Source organism: Xyrauchen texanus, chromosome 34, assembly GCF_025860055.1.
Source record: "Xyrauchen texanus isolate HMW12.3.18 chromosome 34, RBS_HiC_50CHRs, whole genome shotgun sequence".
Lineage (NCBI taxonomy): Eukaryota > Metazoa > Chordata > Actinopteri > Cypriniformes > Catostomidae > Xyrauchen > Xyrauchen texanus.
In genome coordinates, this window is record NC_068309.1 from 439734 (window position 1) to 464846 (window position 25113).

Below are 25113 nucleotides of genomic sequence, written 5' to 3' on the forward strand. Positions count from 1 at the left end.
AGGCAGTTCTGAAGGTGAAAGGGGGTCAAACACAGTATTAGTATGGTGTTCCTAATAATCCTTTAGGTGAGTGTATATGTAGATCTAGATTGACTTTTAAACATTTTGTGAATTTCAGGAGAACTACAGTTCGTGCAGTGTCACCGCTGTTTTGTTATAGGTTGTTTTGATACTGCTGTGCTCAAATTACACCTTCATATTCTCTGCAGTGCTTACACGCACTTCCTCATTGGACGCTTTGCTTATTTAAGGTTTTGTTATAGGTTGTTTTTCTTCTGCTTTCTTTGTATAATTGTCTTTTGGTAACTATTATATTTGTAAATTGATTGTTTTATTTATTTGAAGCGTCTTGATTTGTGTATTTCATTAATTTCTCTTGTTTTGTTTTTTGGTTAAAGACTACTGAATTTGGTTATTTGCATTATTAATTGTTTTTCTTTATTGGATTGGGCCTATTGGTGGATGAACTTGTTTTTGTCCAACCACCTGCTAGCTTGTATAAACCTGTTTTTTCTTCTCTTTGTTGTATGCGTGTGGTGTGGAGAGTGTGTGTTTTTCAGGAGCTGCGGCCCTTTTTGGGCAATTGACCGTTGCTCTCCCTGTTTTGGTGGTGTTTACACCGTGTGCCGTGACTGATCATTTCACTGGGGCTCTTGTGCTGTGAGCGTGAGTGTGTAGTGCGTTTGAGGGAACAAAATATATCCTTTGCGAGGGCACCTCCTAAATAGAGGCCGTAGCTGTCTTTCTGTGAACTTTGTATTTGATTGTTTGAGGCTTGTAGCCTTTCTGTGTCCGGGTTTTTATTATAAATTATAATAAACTTTTTTGTACTTTGCATAAATACCCGTGTCTCCATGTCTTCCTGTCTCTAGTGGGGAACCTGTGTGCGGGTAATATTCTCTCGGTGAAATTCCCAGGGTGGCGTAGTCTAGATTAAAATATATTGTTCTTTGTCCTTGTGTTTGCCACATTTTGGCGTATAGTCGGCAGGACTGACTTAATTTTGACTGGGTTTTGGAGACATGGGTATTAGTTTTGTGTGTAATTGTTATTTGTATGTTATTGTTATTGTTATTTTCTTCTATTAAAATTGTTAGATATGGATGTTGAGTTGCAGGAGCTGCGGGATCTGGTGGCCCAATTGAGGACTGAGAACGAAAGGTTACAGCAGGGACAACCTTCAGTAAGTGCTATAAGCAATGCGCAGGGTAGTGACGCAGCGACGACTAGGCCTTCAGGGGGTAATGCTGGCACTGAAACAGCTGATAGGTTTGTTTTTGTCCCCAGGGACCGGAAGTGCCCAAAGTTTAGTGGTAAATCGGAAGTAGGTATTAATTTGTGGGTTGAGGAGGCACAGGCCTGTATGTGGGTCCGTTGTCTGTCCACGGCCGATAAAGCTTTTTTCCTCTTCGATCATTTAGAGGGGGAAGCTTGGGAAGAAATTAGGCATCGTTCTGATGCAGATAGGGGAGACCCTGATAAAATTATTGCAGCACTTCGTGACCTGTATGGTTGTTCCTTGTCGTATGTAGCACTACAAGAAGCTTTCTTCTCCCGTGAGGCAACAGGAGGGGAGACCTTGTTGGAGTTCTCCTCGCCTTAATGGGCCTCCAGGAGAAGGTGAAGCAGCAGTCGCCAGCCGCGATGCCAAATGCAGGGGTTTTGCTACGTGACCAGTTTGTTGAATTTGTTTTAGATCCGGCATTGCGCCTTGAGCTTAAACAATTGGTTCGCCGTGAGCCGTCCTGTAACTTTTTGAATGTGCGTAGTGAAGCGATAAGGTGGGAAAGGGAGGGATGTTGGGGGTGCGAGAGCTCGAAGTCAGTCCCTTCCGTTAGCGTATGGTGTCCAATATGGAATGCAAGGGCGTTCTGGGGTAGAGGGCAGTGGTTTGGTGGCCAGATCGGAATTTGACGAGTTAAAAGAGATGTTAAAACACCAACAGGAACAGTTGGGCCAGCTTACTCAAGGGCTTGTCCAGTTGCAGGGTTCGTCCTTGCAAAAGCCATCCCCTCGCAGGGGTCCTGTAATATGTAGACGATGTCAACGTGCTGGTCACTTCGCTAGAGAATGTGATGGTGATCAAGTTCCTTCTCATCCTTGGCCTCCTTCCGTGGTAGTACCCGTGATCTGGTGGGGGACAGACCCGCCCAGCACAACAGTCGGAAAACTAGGTCCCACCGGGCTGCGGAGTCACAGTCCGGTTGGGGTGTTAATGGGCTCAGTTTTGAATCACGTCGAAAACATGCCTCGATTAATTTTGTCCTGTCCACATCTTGTTGCCATCTTTGGTGGGGTTTCAGTTCCCTGTTTGGTGGACACGGGTTCAATGGTGTCCACTATTACAGAGAGCTGTTTCCATGGAAATATTGCACCAGGAGGGCAGGAAGAGCTTAAAATGTGTCATTGGTTGCAGCTGCGTGCGGCAAATGGGCTTGAGATTCCATATATTGGCTATGTAGAGTTAGACATTGAGCTTTGTGGGACCTTGGTGCCTAAGTGTGGGGTCCTGGTGGTCAGAGATCCTCCTGGTGGCATGGGGGACAAAGTTCCCGGTGTGCTGGCGATGAATGTATTGCGGTGCTGTTACCAGGAGCTCTTTGGTCAACATGGCCCCGCATTGTTTAGTGTGCCTTTTGTTACCCAGGCTTCGAGCATTATGGTTCAGGCACCTCAGTATTGCTGTCGCATTAATACTGAACCTGTAGAGGGTCGTGCTGGTAAGGTTAGAGTTCGTGGCCACCAGGCTTGTTGTATACCCGGTGGCACAGTGAAATTTGTCGCTGCCACATGCTCTGAACACTATACAAATTTTCCGGTGCTTTTTGAGCCACTCGAGCAAGGGTTACCTGCGGGGTTATTGGCGTCGCCTACGTTAATTCAGGTTATTCGGGGTACTGCATATGTGCCCATTGTGAACGTCGGGACTTCCGATGTCATGCTTTATCCCCGTAGCCCTTTAGGTACTTTGGATCAGGTGCTTGTAGTTAGCTTGCCCCCAGATGTGGCGGAGGTCCGATCTGCCATCACCACTGTCCAGACTCAGGTTCCCCAGGTAGATCTTACTATGGAGGAACAGATTAATGTTCTAGAATTGCCAGGATTATCGGGGAAGGAGGTAAGTCAAGTGAGGGCGTTGCTTCATAGATACCAGTCAGTATTTTCGGCCCATGAGGGGGATTTGGGATGCACTAGTCTGTTGGCTCACGATATTCCCCTCATGGACGATGTTCCAGTTCGGCAGCGTTATCGCCGGATACCGCCCTCTGAGTATGAGGTGGTCAAGGCACATATTAATCAATTGCTTGAGGCACAGGTGATTAGAGAGAGCTGTAGCCCCTATGCTTCACCGATAGTCCTGGTAAAGAAAAAGGACGGTACCCTACGCATGTGCATAGATTATCATCAACTAAATGCCAAAACCCGAAAAGATGCATTTCCTTTGCCTCGCATAGAGGAATCTTTAGATGCCCTTTCAGGGGCCTGCTGGTTCTCAACTATGGACTTGGCTAATGGATATAACCAAGTCCCGGTAGCTGAAGGGGATCGGCCGAAGACCACCTTTTGCACCCCCTTTGGTCTATTTGAGTACAATCGTATGCCATTTGGGCTCTGCAATGCCCCCAGCACCTTTCAGCAATTAATGCAACGTTTGTTCGGAGACCAGCAGTGCCAGTCGTTATTATTATATCTTGATGACATTGTAGTGTTCTCGCCATCAGTGGCACAACACTTGATGCGTCTAGAGGTGGTTTTGCATCGTTTGGAGACTGAGGGGTTAAAGGCTAGGCTAGGGAAGTGTTCCTTTTTCCAGAAGGAAGTGAAATAGCTGGGACACGTAATTTCGGCTAAGGGATTGTCCACCGACCCCAGTAAAGTTGATGCAGTGGCCCAGTGGCGCCGCCCAGAGACTGTCAAGGACTTGAGTTCATTCTTGGGTTTCGCAAGTTATTATCGTCGCTTTGTGGAGGGCTTTGCCCAATTGGCCGCTCCCCTACATCGGTTAGTGGCAGAATTTGTGGGGTCTAAATCCAGGAAGCATACAGTTGAACGCTTTGGGATGGCATGGACCGAAAGTATAGGTCCGGCCGAATTAATCGTAATGCTGATGCTCTTTCAAGACAGGGTCCATCTGGTTGTCATGGGCTAGATCATCCACTTCCTGGGACTAGTGTACCAGAGGAGATACTGTGTTCTGTAAGGCAGGGAGAAGTAGGCCCCCATGTTCTTCAGGCAGCTATGTCCGCTCTACCGAAGTTACTCTAACGAAGATATTAGAGCCCTGCAGCGCACTGGACAGAGTTCTTGGTGAGGTATTGGAGTTTTGGGATAGTAAGACCTTTCCCAATGGGGATGAGCGCAGAGGGCTCCCCAAGTCAACACTAGTCTTACTCCGCCAGTGGAATAGATTGGTAGATCGGGAAGGTGTAGTGTACCGCCGTGTTTTCGTTCTGATGGAGGAGAAGAGATTCTTCAAATCCTTCTCCCTTGTTCTCTCGCGGAGTGAAGTGTTGACCCTGTTGCATCAGGAACATGGACATCAGGGGATAGAGCGCAACTGGTGAGGCAGCGTTGCTATTGGCCAGGTATGGCAGCAGAAGTGGCCCAGTGGTGTCGAGATTGCGAGCGGTGCCAGGTTGCTAAAGATACGCAACCAGCTGCTCGTGAGTCATATGGGCCATCTGTTGGCATCTCGGCCTAACGAGATTCTAGCAATTGATTTCACTGTTTTGGAGGCATCTCAGACAGGGATAGAGAATGTTTCGTAATGACTGATGTGTTTACTAAATATACATTAGCGGTCCCAACTCGAGACCAGCGTGCTGAAACTGTTGCTAGGGTGTTAGTGGGGGAATGGTTTTATAAGTTGGGAGTCCCTGGTCGAATTCATTCCGCTACTGTGACCATTTTGAGCGGACAACTGTTTGATGCTGCGACCCATAGTGTCCCACTACTAACGTGGTTTTGGTTTCCTCCTGATGGCTGTTGTGCAGGTGTCTGTGCCCTTCAGGTGTGGGTATGACAGGTTTTAATTGATTGTTGTTAAAGTGTAGCAACTGGTCAAGTAGCAACTCGCCATGCGTTGTCTTTTTAGTTTGAGATTTGATGTGTGAATGATGACTGTGGTGAACCATTAAAAAGGATGTCCTTTTGGGTATCTGAACCCGCAGCTATGGTAGGTCACCATCTAACTTCTGTTAAAAAAAAAAAATATATATATATATATGTAGATCTAGATTGACTTTTAATCATTTTGTGAATTTCAGGAGAACTACAGTTCGTGCAGTGTCACCGCTGTTTTTTTATAGGTTGTTTTGATACTGCTGTGCTCAAATTACACCTTCATATTCTCTGCAGTGCTTACACGCACTTCCTCATTGGACGCTTTGCTTATTTAAGGTTTTGTTATAGGTTGTTTTTCTTCTGCTTTCTTTGTATAATTGTCTTTTTGGTAACTATTATATTTGTAAATTGATTGTTTTATTCATTTGAAGCGTCTTGATTTGTGTATTTCATTAATTTCTCTTGTTTTGTTTTTTGGTTAAAGACTACTGAATTTGGTTATTTGCATTATTAATTGATTTTCTATATTGGATTGGGCCTATTGGTGGATGAACTTGTTTTTGTCCATCCACCTGCTAGCTTGTATAAACCTGTTTTTTCTTCTCTTTGTTGTATGCGTGTGGTGTGGAGAGTGTGTGTTTTTCAGGAGCTGCGGCCCTTTTTGGGCAATTGACCGTTGCTCTCCCTGTTTTGGTGGTGGTGTTTACACCGTGTGCCGTGACTGATCATTTCACTGGGGCTCTTGTGCTGTGAGCGTGAGTGTGTAGTGCGTTTGAGGGAATAAAATATATCCTTTGCGAGGGCACCTCCTAAATAGAGGCCGTAGCTGTCTTTCTGTGAACTTTGTATTTGATTGTTTGAGGCTTGTAGCCTTTCTGTGTCCGGGTTTTTATTATAAATTATAATAAACTTTTTTGTACTTTGCATAAATACCCGTGTCTCCATGTCTTCCTGTCTCTAGTCGGGAACCTGTGTGCGGTAATATTCTCTGGGTGAAATTCCCAGGGTGGCGTAGTCTAGATTAAAATATAATGTTCTTTGTCCTTGTGGTTGCCACATAAGGAATTAGTCAGGCTGACGGAGAAGGTTAATGAGTTAGAGACTTGCATCCGAACGCTAGTGGAGGTCAGTGAGAAAGAGAAGCCGGTAGATACTTTTTCGGATGCTGGAGGTACAGAGAGCAACACACACACTTTGGTTCCGGCTATAGAGCCCCTGCAGCAGGGCATTTGGGTGAAGTCTCTGCGGCATACTCGTAGGGCAACGAGACACCACTCTCCCGCTCCTGTTAGGGTTTCCAATCAATTCTCCCCACTCAGTGATACACCCACTGAGAATCATATTGAAAGAGCCCTTGTTATCGGTGATTCTATTGTAAGGAACGTGGAAATAGAGACTCAAGCCACTATTGTTAATTGCATTTCGGGGCCAGAGCGCCTGACATCAAATCAAATTTACAAGTGCTGGCTAATGCTAAACGTAGATTTTCTAAAATTGTTATCCATGTCGGAGATCACTAAAGATAATGTTAAAGAGGTGTGCAAATTTGCAAAAACGATGTCAGACACTGTAATATGCTCTGGTCCCCTCCCTGCTCATCGTGGTGGTGAGGTTTATAGTAGATTAGTGTCACTGAATGGCTGGATGTCTGAGTGGTGTCTGAAGAATAAAATAGGATTTATAGACAATTGGAAGAGTTTTTGGGGTAGACCTGACCTGCTAAAGAGAGACTGACTGCATCCCTACAGGGAAGGTGCCGCTCTCCTCTATAGTAATTTGGCTCATACTCTTAATAATGATAGTAATTGACTAACTGGGGCTCAGGTCAGGAAGCAGACAAAGTATTTAATCCGATCGTCTGCTAGCTGCCTTGAGACGTCACACAGGTCACATAAACTACAACACATAGAGACTGTATCACCTAGATATCTCATAGAGACTGTGTCTGTTCCCCGAACTACCAAATACCAAATACAATACCCTCACTAAATCATTAAATAATTATTTGATTAAGGTCAAACTTAAACAAAACAAACAAATTAAAAATACACTAAATAAAAATAGGGCTACTAAACACTAGATCTCTTTTTTACCAAAGCACTAATTATTAATTAAATGATTAAAGATCATAGTTTGGATGCGCTCTGTTTGACTGAAACCTGGCTTAAACCGGATGAATATATTAGTTTAAATGAATCTACTCCCCCAGGTTATTGTTATAAACATGAGTCATGTCTGTAGGGTCGAGGAGGAGGTGTTGCTACAATTTACAGTGAAGTTTTTGGTGTTACTCAGAGGACAGGATATAAATGTAAGTCTTTTGAACTAATAATGCTTAATGTGACACCATCAAATACAAATATAAATAAAAAATCTTTTATGTCTTCTTTTACCCTTGCTACAATGTATAGATAACCCGGACCTTATTCTGATTTCCTTGGTGAATTTGCTAATTTTTTATCAGATCTTGTAGTTACTGTAGATAGAGCTTTAATTGTTGGTGACTTCAACATTCACATAGATAATGAAAATGATACATTGGGATTAGCATTTATTGATATTCTCAACTCTCTTGGTGTCAGGAATCAGTCAAGCTCGTTCCAATCCACCACTCAAAGATCACTCTCCCCAGAATACTAATCACACACACCTGGTCATCATCTATCACATCGTTAATCAGCTCATAAGAACACTCACCACGATTCCAGTCTTTGTCAAGCCTCCAACAGGAACAGACCTTTTCTTCCCGCATCCTGAAATCTCCGTCAACTCTGAATTCCTGAGTATCCTATTTTCCTTACCTGATTCATGCTAACCCTATGCACTGTTGTTCTGCCATCTCCAGATCTCCCACCCGATTCCTGAGCCCATGTCCGAGATCTGATCAAATGGCCCCGATCACCCCTAGAAGAGAAGAGGGGTTAACGAACTGATACTGAGTGATATTACTACGTTGGAAGTTATCTGGCTTACCTGTTGTTCTCTGTACATCCAACGATCTTCACCTGCACCCCGAAGATTCACCCTATACTTACCTTATACGATTATCACCTGAAATAAACCGCATTTGAATCACTTCCCTCCGATCTCCTGGTCTCTACCCTGACACTTGGAGTCAGACAAAATGTAACAGGACCAACTCAACGCCATAATCATACGCTAGATTTAATTCTTTCATATGGAGTTGATGTTGATAATATAGAAATTCTGCAGCAGAGCGATGACATCTCGGATCATTACCTCGTCTCTTGTATGCTGCAATTAACTAATGTTACTTAATTTACACCACACTATCGTTCAGGTAGAACTATTCTTTCGACCACTAAAGATAGCTTCACTAATAATCTTCCAGATCTATCTCATACACTCAATAAACCTCAAAGCCCAGAAGAACTTGAAGAAATAACAAAAAATATAAATGTAGTCTTCTCTAGCACCCTTGATATTGTTGCCGCCAGATATTACGTCACAGCTCAAAAGTAATGACTTCATGAATTTCTTTACAGATAAAATTTAAATAATCAGAAATAAAATTGGAATTATGCAATCATCTGTCACAGCACCTCAGAAAACAGTGCCTAATAATTTTCATCAAGTGCAACTTCAATCTTTCTCTGTCATAGGTCATGAAGAGCTAACAAAACTTATCCAAACATCAAAAGCCACAACTTGTTTGTTAGATCCTAAACCAACTAAGCTCTTAAAAGAGGTATCTCCTGTAATATCAGAACCTCTTCTTAATATCATTAACTCCTCGCTATCCTTAGGACATGTCCCAAGAAACTTTAAAATGGCAATTATCAAACCGCTTATTAAGAAGCCACAACTTGATCCTGGAGAACTTGCTAATTATAGACCGATTTCAAATCTCCGTTTATGTCAAAAATACTAGAAAAGGTAGTATCCTCCCAAATATGTTCATTTCTACAGAGAAAAAGTATATATGAAGAATTTCAATCAGGATTTAGGCCTCATCACAGTACAGAGACTGCAGTTATCAGAGTTACTAATGACTTGCTCTTATCATCTGATCGTGGCTGCATTTCTCTTCTAGTGCTTTTAGATCTTAGTGCTGCATTCGACATGATAGATCACGACATTCTCTTGAATAGGCTGGAGAATTATGTTGCATTTGTGGAGTTGCATTAACATGGTTTAGGTCATATTTAGCTGACCGCTACCATTTTGTTTATGTAAATGAGGAATTGTAAAACCAAACAAAAGTAAAGTATGGAGTGCCACAGGGATCAGTTTTAGGGCCTCTGCTTTTCTCCATGTATATGCTTCCCCGGGGAGATATTATCAGGAATCGTGGAATAAGTTTCCACTGTTATGCCGACGATACACAACTTTATATTTCTTCAAAACCTGATAAGATATCACAATTCTCTAAATTAGCAGAGTGTATTAATGAAATAAAAGATTGGATGACCAGAAATTTCCTTCTACTCAATTCTGACAAAACAGAGGTTCTAATTATTGGACCAAAAAACTCTAAAAATAAGCCGCTAAAATATAATTTGACTCTAGATGGATGTACTGTTACATCATCTTCAACAACGAAGAACTCTGGTGTTATATTTGATACCAATCTGTTCTTTGAAAATCAAATTACAAATGTTTGTAGAACAGCGTTCTTCCACCATATTGCTAAATTAAGGCACATGCTCTCTGTTGCTGATGCCGAAAAACGAATTCATGCATTCATGACCTCAAGACTAGATTATTGTAATGCATTACTGGGAGGATGTCCAGCAAGATCAATAAATGAACTTCAATTGGTTCAAAATGCAGCAGCCAGAGTGCTAACAAGAACCAAGAAATATGATCATATTAGCCCCATTTTATCATCGTTACATTGTTACCTGTTAAATTCCGTTAACTACGTACAAAGCTTTCAATGGTCTAGCTCCACAGTACTTAAGTGATCTTCTACCATGCTGTATTCCACGTTCATTAAGATCGCAAATTTTCTGGCCTGTTAATAGATCCTAGAATATCAAAATAAAAAAAGGAGGAAGATCCTTTTCATATTTGGCTCCTAAACTATGGAATAGTCTCCCAAACACTGTTCGAGATGCAGACACACTCTCTCAGTTTAAGTCTAGACTATAGACTCTATTTAGCCAGGCATACACCTAATTTATCCTCCAACCCACAATTGGGCTTCTTTAGTTGGGTCTGCCGGAACCAGAAACCAGAAACATTGAGCATGATCTCTAACTCTGTATTAAATCTAATGGCAGCCGGTGCCAGCCATATATCACTTCAGTCTATTATGATGGACTTCAGAGGATGAACTGATGCCAACTCCAACCTGCATCACCTCGGTCTATTGATGGACTACGATCTTTAAATGGAATATATAGACTAACTATTGCCAACAAAAGCCTTCATCAGCCAATTAACAAGGACAATTGCATCTATGTGAACTTCTACAATTAATCAAGATGGACTTTAAAGACTGTGGTCATTAATCTTACAGTTCAAACAAAATCGATGTTTAAACACTGACCCTTAACACTTACTTAGTTTAATCATTTTAAGCTATGATTTTAACTATACACAAGTAAAATTTACATTATATTCATGATGTTAGTCAGAGGGGAACTGGCCCCCACAGTGAGTCTGGTTTAGGGTTAGGGTGGGGTTAGTCAGAGGGGAACTGGTCCCCACAGTGAGTCTGGTTTAGGGTTAGGGTGGGGTCAGTCAGAGGGGAACTGGCCCCCACAGTGAGTCTGGTTTAGGGTTAGGGTGGGGTCAGTCAGAGGGGAACTGGCCCCCACGGTGAGTCTGGTTTAGGGTTAGGGTGGGGTCAGTCAGAGGGGAACTGGTCCCCACAGTGAGTCTGGTTTAGGGTTAGGGTGGGGTCAGTCAGAGGGGAACTGGCCCCCACAGTGAGTCTGGTTTAGGGTTAGGGTGGGGTTAGTCAGAGGGGAACTGGTCCCCACAGTGAGTTTGGTTTCTCCCAAGGTTATTTTTCTCCATTAATCAACATCTTATGGAATTTTGTGTTCCTTGCCACAGTCGCCTACAGCTGCTCACTGGGGTTATTAATACAACTATTATTTAATTATTTTTAAACACGATTAAGAATCATATTTTATCTAATTACACAATGATGATTCATCGACTTTATAGACATTACAGTTTTATCGTCTGTTAATGCTGATCTTCTGTAAAGCTGTGTGTTGTGAAGGGCGCTATACAAATAAAATTTACTTGACTTGACAAGCAAGCCCATCTCTGCTCCATGGTCCAGCGCTCACGCCTGCTACGTCAAGTTGCCACAACCCCCCGAAGATGCAAGGAATGTGCTGATAGCTACACTGAATAAATCAGTGTAATTAAATCAGGCAGATTTTAGGCTCTAGTAGCTTCATTTTGTAAGGTCCACTTATTGGTCCAATGGCGGCTTCCAATAGCGTGGCTGAAGGAACCTGCTGTCTTTTTATTCACTGTAAATAATACTTTGATTATTTGATTTGAGTTCCATGTTTTATCATTAATTATTTTCTTTATTTCATCTGACTCCTATTATAAAAAAAAAAAAACCTTGTTGTATCTATGCTCTGAATTTTTGTATCTTATTATTTTTAGTAATTCTCTCTTCTAGACTGCATTTGTTTTTTCAATGTTATTTGGGTTCTGTGCCGGATGCAGGTCCTTTAGCTACAAATTCGTCAGTTTCAGATATTAGTACGTTTTACACTAAGTCTTATAGGTTCTTGACTTTATGTGTTTAATCTTATTTGGCTAAGTCCAGTATAGATTCTCGACTCACCATTTAGCCCCAGTCAATTAAGTTCTATTTTACAGATTCTCGGTTTGCCGTTTAGACATTTAGTACATATTTAACTAATGGGTTACTTCTGAAGTAGCTTAGTTAAGCCAACTCTGACCATAGATTTGTAGTTAATAAGAAATATACTAGAAAACAGTTCTCCAGAATGAATAATAATAACCATTTATTTTACCTGGTAATAGTAATACATTCAAACAATCCAATAAAATTAATAAATCAAACTCAAAGCTTTCAGTGAGCCAAGCATAATAATATAAAGTTGCATTCCATTCAAACATTTTCCAAACATAAGTCATTCAAATTGCATACCTGGTAGATTAAAAACGACACACAATGTTTTCTGCGAGGGTTTTCTGGCTACAGAGACCCTGAGCTCCTCTGCCATCCTTCCTTAAGTTCCAAATGATTCTATTGATATTGCAGATGTGTATGTTTAATGTTATTTAGGATTTGGTTTACAATTTAGGGAGTTGTGAGTAGACCTTTGAAAACATGATTGAGTAGGTCGTTTGATGTTTACAAAGAATACACCTAATCTGCATACAGCAAGTCAAGTCAAGTCAAGTGGTTTTTATTGTCATTCAACCATATACAGTTAGTACAGTCCACAGTGAAATGAGACAACGTTCCTCCAGGACCATGGTGCTACATAAAACAACATAGGACAAACACAGAACCACATGAGACTACACAGACTAAATAAAATTTCTACATAAAGTGCACATGCAAACGTATGGGACAATACAATAAATTACTAGAAGCAACAGGACAATAGGCACAGTAAGAGACAGTGAGAGACAGTGCAGCACCGACCAGTACACATTTATAATCAGAGTAATGCAAAAAGATGACACTTTCTAAAAATGCTAAATGTAAACATAACATTCTATAAAATAATATTCTATGGACATAGCAGTTATTGAGTTAGCAGCCAGGTATAAAGTGATAATAAATTAAAGTGCAACACTGGGGAGACAAAGGCAGTCGGGCGTGGTGCTAGCTAACAGCACTTGCCTCTCGTGTACCGTTCCGGCCTTCATAGGTGCTCGCTAACAGCACTTACCCCTACAGTCTGTTAAGGCTAAATGGGGGATCTTTGTCTTTTTGTCTTTTGTGTCAGTCCAGTCTCTGAGTATTGAGAAGTCTGATGGCTTGGGGGAAGAAGCTGTTACACAGTCTGGCCGTGAGGGCCCAAATGCTTCGGTACCTCTTGCCAAACGGCAGGAGGGTGAAGAGTTTGAGTGAGGTGTGTGTGGGGTCATCCACAATGCTGGTGGCTTTGCGGATGCAGTGTTTCGTGTAAACGTCTTTGATGGAGGGAAGAGAGACCTCGATGATCTTCTTAGCTGTCCTCACTATCCTCTGCAGGGCTTTGCAGTCCGAAACGGTGCAAGTCCCAAACCAGGCAGTGATGCAGCTGCTCAGGATGCTCTCAATAGTCCCTCTATAGAATGTAGTGAGGATGGGGGTTGGGAGATGTGCTTTTCTCAGCCTTCGAAGAAATTAGAGATGCTGCTGGGCTTTCTTGGTAATAGAGCTGTTGTTGAGGGACCAGGTGAGGTTCTCCGCCAGGTGAACACCAAGGAATTTGGTGCTCTTGACGATCTCCACAGAGGAGCCGTCGATGTTCAGCGGAGAGTGGTCACTCTGTGCTCTCCTAAAGTCAACAACCATCTCTTTTGTTTTGTCCACATTCAGAGACAGGTTGTTGGCTCTACACCAATCTGTTAGCCGCTGCACCTACTCTCTGTACGCTGACTCGTCGTTCTTGCTGATGAGACCCACCACAGTCATATCATTGGCGAACTTGATGATGTGATTCGAGCAGTGCATTGCTCCACAGTCGTGAGTCAGCAGAGTGAACAGAAGTGGACTGAGTACACACCCCTGGGGGGCCCCAGTGCTCAGTGTGGTGGTGGTGGAGATGCTGTTCCTGATCCAGACTGACTGAGGTCTCCCAGTCAGGAAGTCCATGATCCAGTTGCAGAGGGAGGTGTCCAGGCCCAGCAGGTTCAGCTTTCCAATCAGGTGCTGAGGAATGATTGTGTTGAATGCTGAGCTGAAGTCTATGAACAGCATTCGAATGTATGAGTCCTTTTTATCTAGGTGTGTGAGCCAGATGGAGGGTGGTGGCGATGGCGTCGTCTGACCTGGAGTGGTGGTGGCGTAGTGGGCTAAAGCACTATACTGTAAAGCAGAAGGTTGTCGGTTCGATCCCCACAGCCACCACCATTGTGTCCTTGAGCAAGGCACTTAACTCCAGGTTGCTCCAGAGGGATTGTCCCTGTAATAAAGGGCTCTTTAAGTCGCTTTTTATAAAAGCATCTGCCTAATGCATAAATGTAAATGTAAAATGTCTGCTGAATGGTTGATACGATACGCAAACTGCAGGGGGTCTAGTGAGGGGGACAGATGGGTCTTAATGTGGTGGTGGCGTTGAAGCACCTTGGAATGATGGCACTGCTCAGAGAGATGTTGAACATGTCGGTAAGAACATCTACCAGCTGGTCTGCACATCCTCTGAGCACTCTGCCGGGAATGTTGTCTGGTCCATTAGCCTTCCGTGGGTTGACTCTATGTAGAGATTTCCTCACATCAGCCATGGTAAGACAGAACACCTTTTAGTTTTGAGGAGGGGTGGTCTTCCTCACCACCACGTCGTTCTGTACCTCAAACCGAGTGCTTCTGGAAGGGAGGCATCTTTGTCACAGGCTACTGATTTTGTCCTGTAGTTGATGATGGCCTGAATGCCCTGCCACATGCACCGCGTGTCGCCGCTCTCCTGGAATTGACTGTGGATTCTCTGGGCATGTGCTCACATTGCCTCTCTGATGGCCCGGGACAGTTTGGCTATTCTTCGCTATTCTTAGGGCTGCCTTGTCACCTGCTCTGAAGGCGGAGTCTAGATTCCTCAGCAGCGCACGCCCCTCCGCAGTCATCCACGGCTTCTGGTTGGAGCGTGTGGTGATGGTCTTGGAGAAAGTGACATCAACAATGCACTTGCTGATGTAGCTGATCACTGATGCTGTGTATTCCTCCAAGTTGGTAGAGTCAACATATGTTGCAGCCTCCCTGAACATGTGCCAGCCAGTACACTCAAAACAGTCCTGAAGAGCAGAGATGCTCCTGCTGGCCAGGTTTTCACCTGCTTCTGAAGCAGTTTTGTGCACCTGATGAGCAGTCTGTATGCTGGGATTAGCATAACAGAGATGTGGTCTGAGTAGCCGAGTTGGGGGAGGGGCTCCGCCAAGATTCCTGTGGTAAATAAAAAGGTCTGCATCTAACAGTCACAAATTCCACTTGCATGGAGCGAGACTTGCATAGAGTTTTTGCACCATCCGAGTTGATGTAAACACAGAAGCCACCACCGTGAGTCTTACCGCACAGAGCTGCATTTCTGTCGGCACGAAAAGAGACGAGCCCGTCTAGCTGAATGGCGGCATCCGGAACTCTGTCGCTGAGCCACATCTCCATGAAAACAAAGACGCAGCAGTCTCTAAACTCACACTGCGTAGTCTGCTGGAGTCGGCTGTGGTCTAGTTTATTGTCCAGGGAGCAAACATCTGAGAGCAGGATAGACAATGGCGTATTTGGGTACGGAGAGTACACCTTGGCTGTCACACTTGCAGTTTCAAATCGCAACCATCAAAGAAGAAAACGCAAAGAAACACCCTGTAAGAAATCAACAAACAATGCCATGATAATATGCCTTTGCCTACTTTTGTCGGGCGACATCCACCAGTGTCCTGGTCCAACTGGCCAAATAACAAACAGAGTAAACCTTCCCGATGCGCCTACCTGTGGCTCCGATGCATCTTTGGCGGCGGTGCGCCGGGGCGGTGTCTGCAGGGATCTGGCGTTGGCTCAGGTGAATCCCTGCGTCGAGCTGAGATGGACCGGTGAGATTGGCTCCTGCGCGGATGGTGGGCTGGATCTTCGGCGTGATTCACCGGGGAGGCAGCGGTTCGCGTCCGTGGAGAATGCATCTGCCGTTTTCAGCTCTGAGCTTGGTGGTGCTTCTGTGTGGCGCCTGGGTCTGGACGGTTCAAGGTCTCGCCCTGGTTCGCCGAGTGGACATCCTGCGGCAACGGGAGCGGCTCCCGCGCATGTGGGCGATGTGGCGGGGGGGGGCCCAGCGGTGGTGGTCTTCACGGAGCCGGCGTGGTGAGCACCGCTAACATCCACAAATGCTTTACAGTAAATAAAGCAATACGCATGAACCGGAAGTGGAAGGTTGTTCACACTGTAAACAATGCACGCATAATCTGGGATCAAAAAGTCAAACCAAAAGGTCTCTTTGGCGGACATCTAAATATCCGAAGTTTAAAATCAAAAAGCGATCAAATTATCCACATGATGACTGAATCAAATCTGGATTATTTTTGCCTATCCGAAACTTGGCTGCACAAAAATTCCCCTACTGCTGCGCTTTTAGTTCCGGGGTACGTCTCCTACAGGAGAGATAGAGCTGATGCCAAAGGGGAGGGGTTATGATCTATGTGAGAGATAACATACAGTGCAGTGAAATCCAGTGGAAAACCCCAATTGATCTAGAATGCGTTGGGTTAAATTTATCTCTTGCACCTCAGATGTCTCTCACATTATTAGTCTTATATCGACCACCATCTGCTAAAATAGACTTTTATGATAAGTTTAAGGAAATGTTAAAGCAGTGTGATTTTAAAAAGGAGGTTATAGTGATGGGTGATTTTAATCTACACTGGGACGATAACAGTGCAAGGAAAAACTGCAGCAAATTATGGATGGATTTAATCTTGTCCAGATGGTTAAAGGACCAACACGGATCACAAACAATTGTAGCACCCTAATTGACTTAATCTTCTCCAATTATCCGGAACGGATCACAAAATCGTTTAATATGTTAACTGGACTCTCAGATCATAACATGGTGCTGATAACAAGAAAATTAACCAGAAAGCGATTTGCAGCTTATTCGGAAAAAAGGAGTTCATCGGCATTCCAAGGAGCAACCAAGAACAATTTCACACAGCAATAAGAAATATGAACTGGGACACTTTATTAATGGACAATGAATTGGAAATAATTAGTCAGAAATTCACTGAATGCTTACAAACAAAAATTAAAGAATTTGCTGTGATAATTAAACATAAAAACAGAAAGCATTCTTTTCCCTGGCTCAGTGATGATATCAAACAATTAATGAAAGACAGAGACAATGCCCTTAAAAAGCCATAAAGTCAAAACTATCTTGTGACAGACAAAAATTTGCTTCGTTACTGAATAAAGTGATAAGACAATTACGAAAAGCAAAGGCAGACTTTTTATTACAATTATTAAAAACTGTCATGGTAACTCAAAAGCGATTTGGGAACAGATCAATAGACTAACAGGTAAAACTTCTTCTAGTAACAACTTAATACAACTAAAGAACAATGGGATGCTTATGCAGGATCCATCTGCTGTGGCACAGACACTAAACGAGTATTTTGTTGATTCTGTTGATACCATAGCCAAAAGTTTCCCTATGAAACATAACAACTTACCTGTTATGAGTTCAGATTTGTTAATTGAGCCCCCACTACATCCAAAATTTGTATCCATATCTGATGTGGAAAAGGTAATTACACAGCTTAAGTCTTCAAGAGCAAAAGACGTGTATGGGATGGATACACTCATGCTCAAACAAATAGGTCAGTCAATTTTGGGACCACTAACGCACATCATTAATGTGTCACTAGATCAAGGAAATTTCCTGAGTCATGGAAACTTGCTAGTGTCATTCCTATATTTAAAGGTGGTAACGCCCTTCTTTCATCTAATTACCGACCTATTAGTATTTTGCCAACAGTATCTAAAGTCTTTGAAAAACTGGTTGCTAGACAAATCACCAATCATCTTAATTGCAGTTCTTTTCCTTTGCACTCAATGCAGTTTGGTTTTAGGGCTAATCATTCCACAGAGACAGCAATATGTTATTTTCTAGAAAAGGTTAAATCAAATATGGACAATGGAGGGGTAGTGGGAGCAATCTTTTTAGATCTTCAGTAAAGCATTTGATACAGTTAACCATTCAGTTTTACTGCATAAACTTCATGCATTTAATTTTTCCCCAAAATTCATTGACCTCATTAATTCATACCTTTTATCTCGTTCACAAAGTGTAAGAATTGACCAATATAGTTCTACCCCTTTACCATTATCAACTGGTGTTCCACAGGGTTCAATTATAGGTCCAATTCTTTTCAGTTTATACATTAATGATTTACCATCTTTGTGTAAAACCTGTGACACTTTGATGTATGCAGACGACACTGCTGTTTTGGCCTATGGAAAATCCACAGAGGAAGTTGCCTCAAAACTTACAGAGGCCATGTCACTGATCTCAACCTGGTTAGAGCAATTTTGTCTGCAATTGAATATATCCAAAACAGTAGCTATGTTCTTTTCAAAAAATAATATAAATATAAAACCTGAAATTGTATTATCTGGAGAAAGATTACAGGTCGTCACAGAATATAAATATTTAGGACTATATATAGACTCTAACCTAAATTTCAAAACTCACATAAAAAAAGTTAGTAATAGGATTAAGTTCAGTCTAGTGAACTTCAGATTCATTAGAGACTTCCTTTCAACAGAAGCTGCTAAATTATATTTCTTTTCTATGATTTTATCTCACATAACATATTGTTTAATAAGCTGGTCCAATACTCACTCTACAACAATAAAACCATTAAAAACATTATACAAACAATCATTAAAAATACTGGATAAAAAACCATACCACTACCACCACTGTAGTATTCTGAGGAAATATCAGTTACTTACTTGGGATAATCTAATTAAATACAAAAACATCTGTTTAATTTACAAAATCAGACATGGTCTAGCACCTCCTCCACTATGTGACTTTATACATTTTAGATCTAGTGAGATTAGGGTAACCAGAGGGGCAGTGAGGGAAGACTGCATATATCCCCCGGAGAAAAACAGCTTTTGGTCAGTCTGTTTTCTCCGTGAAGAGCAGCGCAGCAATGGAACACAGTGCCTGAAAACATCAGAGAGTCCTTGTCATTCTTTTCATTCAAAAAGAATGCAAACAAATGGCTGGTTGAGAGCCAATCTTGTAGTCACTAATGCTTTCTGTGTACACTTATACATTGTGTATTTATTTATTTTAATATGAATTGTATTTTTTAACCATAATGTGTTGTATTTAATTGTATTTTTGTGATTTTATACCTGTGGTTATTTTTAAGGTTGCCTTTTTTACACCCGGCTGGGGGACTACCGATGAAAATTAGCACTTTTGAGCTAACTCGGGTACATTTACATTGTTTCAATGTTGATTAATGTACACTGTCCCCTTTCAAAACAAAATAAAGATAAAGATAAAGATAAAGACAGGAGAGCCATTCGTCTAGGGTTTGTTTTTAGCCTAGCATGGACCCCTGCCCTCTTGCTGCACTTCCGCTTCATCGCACAACGCTTAAGACGTCCTCTCCCCAGGCCTCCGGCATCAGGCAACGCCGGGTACTGGAGGCCTGGTCTCCGCAGCAATCTGAGGTCATGTAGCTTCTCCTGCAGATCATCATGCAGCTTTGTTGTTGCATGAATCTTATATTTGAGCAGTGTCTGGCAATGGTAAACACAGACACCGTTTTACCAGTTGCACTGAGACCTCTTGAATGATACCAAACATGTATGTTCAGCAACCTTTTACATTACAGAACAGGATTAGTCATAACTTTGTTTTTGGTGACCCTAAATGACCTGAGGTGAGAGGGGGGGCAGATGTGAGTGAGATTTGTTTTTATGGTCCTTTCTCATTAGGGTGTGTTGTCTCAGGTGGAGATACACTTCTGTGTGAGAGTTTTATGACGTTGGTTCTTGCAGAGTTCTTTGACTTTTACCAAAAATACGCCTTTTGGGCATAGATATTCTGGTGCCAGCCATACAATTTCTACCAGTGTTCATTACTGTTCTAATGTTCTAAACTATTCGGGGGTACTTAACATATTTTTTAAATAACCTTTAAAATGTATTTGTTTTGAACCCAAGCAGGGGCATTTATTTACAAATTGTGCACAAATGAAGGCAGACAGGTAAAGTACAGTTCTTGGTGGAGATGGAGGGTGAAAGACTAAGCCAGATTCACAGAGGTGAGCTAATGTCAAGGAAGGTGTTCACTTGGTGAGGGTGAATCCACAGGTGAATGTATTACAGGTGAGCACCGGAGCATTGGTAAGTAACCCACAGGAGGATGTTGGAGAACGAGTGAGTATACCACAGGAGATCGCTGGAGAGAGGACAAGTGTTTCCCAGGATATCCCTTGGGCACAGATGAGTTTTTCAAAGGAAATCACTGGAGAATGGTTGTGTAATCCACAGGAGATCGTTGGAGAAAGGGTTAATATCCTGCAGTGTTTGTGTGTGCTTCTTATAGAGGTGCTGATTGGTATATTGAATTGGCTGCAGGTACGGGTGATTCGTACTCTGGTGAGTTTGAGCAATGTGATTGGATTACTGGGGAGCCTGGTGTATTTGTGTCAATATTATATTTGGAATTATGTATCATTATGACTTTAATTTGATTTAAATAGCTTTATAACAGTAAAAATCAATATAATATCAGTAAAATAATCTCACACTGTTTAAATAAAATTTGATTATAACAACAGGAAAATGTGAGAAATGTGGACATTTTTAATGGTTATTCTTAAACTTGCTAAAAATCATTGTGTAACTGCTTGTATACACAGAACTGTGTTGATTTATGTTTACATGATCATATACTCCACTGATTATAGAGGAATAGATTATTCAATTATCCAGTGAAACTAGTTTATAAATTGGATATTTATCTGTTCACATAAATGTTGGGCTTGATTATAACATGTTTCTTTATTTGTCTTTCTATTGTGTATTTTTTTTAACTGAGAAAATAAATTATAAAGTACAATAAATAATACATGCCTATATGGAGTATATTATCTTTGTTTGGATACCTTTTCTCACAATGTTGTCAAATTGTAAAGTTTGTCTCACGGTGTGTTACACAAATAAAGGAGTGTTTATTCGTTGTGCAGTACAAGTAAAACAATATTGTCTTTCATAATTCAAACACATAATAGCTGAAACCCATTCCTCCACTACTTTAACTTTTAACCTTCAGATGCTTGGCATTATGTTAATATATAAGATGTTTAAAGTGTCTTTGCTGTATCATGTAATTCACAGCGACATACAGTGACATTAGTTAAATGTGACAGTCAGATATAAATATACAAATCTCTGTCGTCTTTTGCACTTGCTACAGTATACAGATCACCAGGGCGGTATTCTGATTTCCTTGGTGAATTTGCACATTTTCTATCAGATCAAGTATAAATGATCTTATGATCTAAATGAAGTGCAATAATGTATAAAGTACAATAATAATACCTGACTATATGGAGTATGTTGTCTTTGTTTGGACACCTTGTATAAGCCATATTTTATTCTCACACTTAGTTACTGCAATAAAATAAATGAAATTTGCCTTGACTTGAATGTTATTGACACTGACACTGTAAACATGAACAGATCCTCCAGACACCCTCTTAAGTAACCTCAAATATCCCGCTCATGTACTCAAAAACACTTTCAGTGGGAAGAAATAAGACTCATAATCCTGCTTTTGTTTTTCCTTCTCCGTCTCTCATTGACTCTCAAAACAGGTCTAACCAGAATACACAAAAGACAGAGTCTAAAAAAGATGATTTGCATAAATGGACAGAGAAAGTCATGCAGGACATTTAACACAATTCCATACCTATTGATCATAAAAGAACATGTGATAGCACTAGCCAAAATGTGATTATGAGATTATCAGACTATAACTGTATATACAGTACTTGTCTTATTAAATGTATTACTACTATAATTCCCCTCTGTGTCATTATCAACATCTACTGACAATGACAAAGATGATTTCAGCAATCTATGTGTGTATCTTTGGTGTGCTGGAAGCACAATGATGTTTTTACCAGTAAATACTATGTTGTGCAGTAACTGACATGGCAAATGGACGACAGATATAAAGAGTATTTTTAAAAGCAAATGGCATTATATACAGCAATAACATTGCATCAGTAACATCTCAAAAACTTCCTCCCCCTCCCCTCCCCTAAAAACTCATGACCCATGTGACTCATTAGAAAAGCTTTTCTTGAGTACACAGAAGATTCACACACATGCAGAGATCTCAGAGTGTTGCTGTGGATATTTCCTCTCTTCAAGCCCTTCACAAGGTGAATAAACACTTTTAACTTTCAAATAAAATAAAAATGTGTGTATTTATTTTAATTTCATTGAAATCTTGATGTTTGTATTATAGTGCAACTGAAATGTTAAAATACCTTCATTTATTTTTTTAATAAAGGTATTTAAATGATATCTTCATTTTTGAACTATTGGGATAATGCAACAGAAGTTGAAGTGAACTGAAGGCAGTTAATGCATCACAGAATGTTTTCTATAAGATATCTTCTTTGTTGGTTTTAAATATGTAGTTCAAAACCTTCTGAAACTAGAATATATTTTATTAATTCTGTCCTCCAAAGTCAATTTTCACTATCATCTTATTTTTGTTAAAGCTCTTGTGAAAACCACAAAACAATCAAATCAAACTTGTATATAAATTAATTATAGTAGAAAGGCAGAAACAAATCTTTGTATTTATTAATATTTGTGTGTAAATATTTTTTGCCTAAAATAATATTTTGATGTTTTTTTACTTTTTTATTTTAGTTGTTTTATGATCTTTTGTGCCTTATATTTGTTTAACTTTTTAAATTGTGCTATTGGGGCAAGTTGTCACTAAAGTTCAACATGTGTTCAATGAACTGTATCTTTTTTCCTGGTCAATAATGGTGAAAATGTTCAACAGCTGTTTTGTAGTCAAGACTTCAAAGTTTTGTCTAGACAGAAATTGACTTTCAATAAAACATATTTACTGCAGTACAAAGTGTGACAACTAGCCCATATCTGCCCTATAAACTGTATATGAAGGTCGCCTGATATTTCTGTTATTAATTCTAGTGTCTCATGATTCAAACAGACCTGTAAAGAGTCTGTAAAGGTGAAAGATGGAAATCAACACATAATGTCATGGTTACTGTTGTAACCTCCGTTCCCCTTCTGTCACTCACTCAACGTTGTGTCGAATGAAGTGACACAAGGGGACACAAGGGGTCTTCCTGGGACGCCAAACGTACCTCTGAACCTGAGAAAAGGCCAATGTCAAGTTGGCAGACAGAATTTGCATGCCCCGCCCCGGACATACGTGTATGAAGGGAAGTGGGGCAGCGAGTGCCAGTCAGAATTTTGCACTGAGGAGCCGAAAATAAGGTATGGCCCTTTACAGTGGTAGGTCTAGTGCTGTGGCAGGAGGGACACAACGTATCGTTCCCCCCCTCGGGGAAAGGAGGTTACAACAGTAACCATGACGTTATGTGTTGATTACTTTGACCATTTCTGAACCATGACGTTCCCCTTCTGTCACTCACTCAACGTTGTGTTGAATGAAATGATACAAGGGGTCCCATCTAAAAACGCTATGCACTGATCGTGTTACGCGAACTGTGGAGACAGGTGCAAGCAGGCAACTGTGTCAGCTGCAAGTAGCCCTCCTCAACGTCCCCAAAGAGATGCCACAAACAGAACTTAGGTTCCCCACACCCCTGAGGGGGGGATCAGGCACTACATGACTAGCATGGGAGCAAGACCGGCAGCCGTGGCCTTTTCTCTCACTATGTCTCTCACATAGGATCTGAAGCGGCTGGGGCTATCTTAAAGCTATGCAACGCATCAGGGATGGTGGTCTTTCCCGGTCCTATTCTTTCAGGAGGAAAAGACCCTGTGGAGGATGCATCCTGCCCAGTCTAGGGGGAGGTAACATGTGGCAAATACACCACAAGGTTTGTGAAAATGGCGTGGTGGTAGGTCCAGCCTAATGAGGGGGGATTCTACAAGCACGGCGACCGGGGCAGCGGGGCTGCTGATGGGAAACACGGGTCCGCCGACAGGGGGACCGTACCGCGGGAAATACATCACAGGGAGTTTTCCTGAAAAGGGAACTAAGCCCGTGGAGCCCGACCCCAGTACAGAGCACCTGTGACTCGTAGTGGGTCTGGCTGCGAATTGCTCCACTGAATTCACCGGCCAGAAGGCTAGGGAGGAGAACATCCAGGGAGCGACGCTTAGTAGCTAACCTGGGATAGAAGGTGCACTGGATCAACTTGGTGAAGGGGGCTGTGTGCAGTTGTGCCGCGTTACTGAGTTCTAACGGCTCGGACCTGTCAAAACACGGGATGAGACCGACTCGACCCTGAGATTGTAAAATCTGGCAAAGGTATTGTGTGTTGCCAAGTCCGCTGCTCTGCAGATGTCTGCTAAGGAGGTGCCATGGGCCAGTACCCACGAGGATGCCACAATTCTGGTAGGGTGTACTCGAACCAGCAAGGGTGCGGGCATGGGCTGGGTGTGATAAGCTAAGGAAATAGCATCAACGACCCAGTGAGCTAACCTCAGTTTGCAGATGCTGTTCCCTTTCCGCCGTCCACCGAAGCAGACTAAGAGCTGCTCAGAACATCTAGAGCTCTGCGTGCGGTCCAAATAGATATGCAAAGAACGTACCGGACACAGCAACGAGAAGGCTGGGTCTGCCTCCTCCCGGGGCAGCTTGCTTGCAGGCTCAAGTCGAGTGAGTGACAGAAGGGGAAATTGCAGAGATTAAATGTGTGAAAATAAAATGTAGAGCTAAGAATGAATATGAAGTAAACAATGCAGTAATTTTGTCTGTAGCGAACTGAACTGAAACTGACATATAATTGTATTATATTATATTATATTATATTATATTTGATATTAATTATATTATATATTGGTGTCAGGAACTGAACTTGAGACCAAACCTTTAGTTTACTCTTATCCATGTTACTGTGGTGATCTATAGCAATAAAATATAAAGAGTTTGTGTGGATCATCATCTGTTTACTCTTCTGTCTAATTTCTGTTTTACTTTCATAGGAAAAACACATCACATCTTCATCTACTATCATTACTTTGGTGTTGAGAGTATAACTGATTGTGACGCTTGCTCTGAAGTGTAAAGGTAAGAATAAGTTCTGCATAAGGCTGCATTCGAAGTGTCCAACTCTCTTTTCTGAAACGAGACATCCTAGATGACGTATGCAGCTAAGAAATACAACCTCCTGAAG

At 41.8% G+C, this 25113-nt stretch overlaps 1 protein-coding gene across 5 annotated transcripts in view; it reads left to right on the plus strand.

The window, feature by feature from the left end:
* The window catches only part of LOC127628001 (interferon-inducible GTPase 5-like), a 187664-nt gene that overhangs the window by 156369 nt on the left and 6182 nt on the right, over positions 1–25113 (plus strand). For 2 of the 5 annotated variants that reach the window (XM_052104645.1, XM_052104650.1), the window contains exons 1-2: positions 22080–22143; positions 24923–25007. The exons of 1 other annotated variant lie outside the window; for it this stretch is intronic. The gene's annotated coding sequence lies outside the window, so the exon portion shown is untranslated. Of the gene's footprint in view, positions 1–22079; positions 22144–24922; positions 25008–25113 lie in introns of those variants that run through there. 2 more of the 5 variants (XM_052104651.1, XM_052104652.1) reach the window with 1 other exon arrangement.